The following is a 2,967-nucleotide window of genomic DNA, read 5'->3' on the forward strand; positions in this document are numbered from 1 at the left end:
CGGCGATGAGAAAGGAATACTGATCACCGAACTTAGGATCTTTAGGCAAAATAACATTTTTGCAACAGTGCCTAGTTTAGTCGATGTTTGAGATCGAGACGTGAGAATCGATCGTCGGCATTTCCCGACGATCGGGAAACAAGCGCCGATCAACGGTTTGGGACCAGTTCAGACCAATTACGCACGAACGTTCGATGCGTGAACCACGTGTTACTTTTATAGTAGGTTGTCCCAAAAGTTTCTTCCATTTCATTGATAAGTAACACGTACACAATATTTTACGTCTAACGTTACTCCATTACTGTTACGACATTAACATCTAAGAAATTCGGTTGTCTGTTTATATAAACACCGCTACACGGAAGAAACTTCTGGGACAACTTAATATAAATTTATTATGTAACTATTCATTTAGATATTCATTTAAATAACTATATTAATATTAAATACACGTGATCGTTTGTTTTATATGAGCGAGACTATTACGCTAGAAAAATGAAACTTAATTTCTTATAATACGCGCATTGAAATCCGCAGATTATAATAGTCTCGTATATATATATATTAAAAATGGACGACGAAGCTCCCGAAAGCTAGGAATAGTAACTAATTTATATTTCAAGTAATTATCGGTAGGTTCGATGAAATCTGATAACGATGCACCGTGGGAATATAGCAGTCTCCAATATTATATTTAACGCGAATATCTCCGCTTTAAAACTAAATGCACATTTCGCAAATTCGAACCTCTTTCTCCCCTGAAACTATCCTATTAAATCACGCCGAAGTAGTAAGTTATAGATAAGAATTCTACTTAAAGTCCAGAAACGGAGATCTCTAGATTGTAACCGGTAATATTCTTTCCCCGAATCCGATGTTACATCCCGTCCTGTATAAGGATCCCACTTAAAATGAGGATCTTATAGATTCCGTCTCCGTAAAATTGCGAGCGAAATTGGTGCTCGAAATCTAGTATTCCGGCGTCGTAGATTTCCACTTGAGACTTGCGGGGGGAATTCCGCTCCGAGCCCCGAAGCCTTCCCGAGTTACACGTTTTTATACATTCAAACCTTCCGAACCGAAGAATTTTCATCCAAAGAGAATGCCGCGCCATCAACCTGGAACTTGTAACGAAACGCTTTTCTTACCACAGTTACGCGTCCAATTAATTTTACGTACTTCACCGTTTCGAGCCGGCTGTTTTCTGTCCGATTTCTATTCGTTTCTCTTTTAGGAACGAATTGTGTTAAACTAGGATTGCGCCAGACAATTAGCCCTAGGATGAATGATACTCTTTTCTTTTTTAGGCACGTGTTCCTGTTCACTCGTGATTTGGTCAAACGCAGACAGAAATATTTACTGGGATATTTATTTTTCTTTAGGATTGAAAGGGTTAATTTCAAAACCCTTTCAAGCGCGCTTCTATGAAGTTCGTTTCTTAATTATTAGATGACAGGACAAGCTTTTTTTTTACAAGACCAAGATGGACGCGTAGATTTCAAAAACTTTTGAGAAATTGAGTAAATAAAGGGTTAACACGTTGATCGTACACGTGAGGGTGACAGTGGTTCTCACCTGAGATCTAAAAAAATTAATTCCGAAAGTTAAGCATCAAAGGGAACGAATTTAAACGAAATTCGTGAATTTCAAAGAAGTTATAAATACCACGATTCGATTACGTAGTCTCCAACATTTTAAGTAATATTTAATCCTAGCAGAAATTTTCAAGAATATTTGTCCGATAGTGAACGCGTTAAGCTCGTCGGACCCGATACAGATCGAACGAAAATTCCATAAAATCGATCGGTACCGATTCAACGACAAATGTTTGTCAACTACCGTTTCGTTCCCGTCGAAGTCACAGCGCGAAGAAAAAAGCGCGGTACAATTTCATTAATTCGTAACAAAACGAATAACGGATTGTTTCGAACGATTAAACGATCCGTAATAATGAACGGGATCGTTGCATTGTCCAGGATCCGTGATCCAGTGGATGCGGCATAAGGGAACTGCTCTCTAGTTACATATGCGCGATGCATCCAAAGTTTGGCCGAGCACTGTCATTATCGCTACGATTATGCATATTCAGATAAGCAATCAACACCATTGAGGCACAGACCAAGGGTCATGAACTGGAACAGAGCAGAGATTTACCAGTGCGCGTCGGTGATGCGTAGTACCACCCATGGTAAATACGTACACGACGATACAACCGCGCGCGCGTCCTGTCTCGAACGTCTCGAACGTTTCGATCGCGCGGAAAACTTGACCCCCAGCTGCGAGAGCAACGCGTCATTTGCAAATCAATCGTGCTTCCTTTGCAATGCTAAACAACGAGTCGTTTGAATCATCGCGAACGATATATTTTCGAACGATAGATTACGTTTCACATAATCTATAAATAAAATTACATCCTTTTTGTACATATACATGAATGTTTCATGTTTCCTGAAAGTCGATCTTTCTCGTTCGCAAAATTTTTCATTTCACCGAACGTATCCTAAAAACACCCCCCCCCCTTTTTTTTTACGAACGTTTACGCGTCTTTATACATTGAACACGCGCGATGCATACGTACAAGGACTCTATTATTCTAATATCTGCATTGTTATCAGAACACAGTACCAGTTGCGGCTCGGTACAGTGCATTAATAGCCGACGGTAATGGTACGATTACAGGGATTAGTCAAGCGCGCCATTAATTATGAACAATCGATCAGCGTTTACGCCTGTAGAGACAGCTCTGCCTATGTGGTAGGTGCCAGCAGATCGTTTCAGAATTTCGCTGCGGAGAACGTTTCGACTGTTCGCTGTTTCGTGTAAAACGGGGTTGAAACGACGTACTGTACGTTTTCGTAATATTCTGTTATATTCTGTGCCTGTATTATGCTGTTTCGGTTTTTCGCCATTTGACGGCGCCGTGGTACACGCCGCCCGATAGGACATACAACCGTGACCCACCGGTGG

This window comes from Hylaeus volcanicus, chromosome 2 (genome assembly GCF_026283585.1).
Source record: "Hylaeus volcanicus isolate JK05 chromosome 2, UHH_iyHylVolc1.0_haploid, whole genome shotgun sequence".
Lineage (NCBI taxonomy): Eukaryota > Metazoa > Arthropoda > Insecta > Hymenoptera > Colletidae > Hylaeus > Hylaeus volcanicus.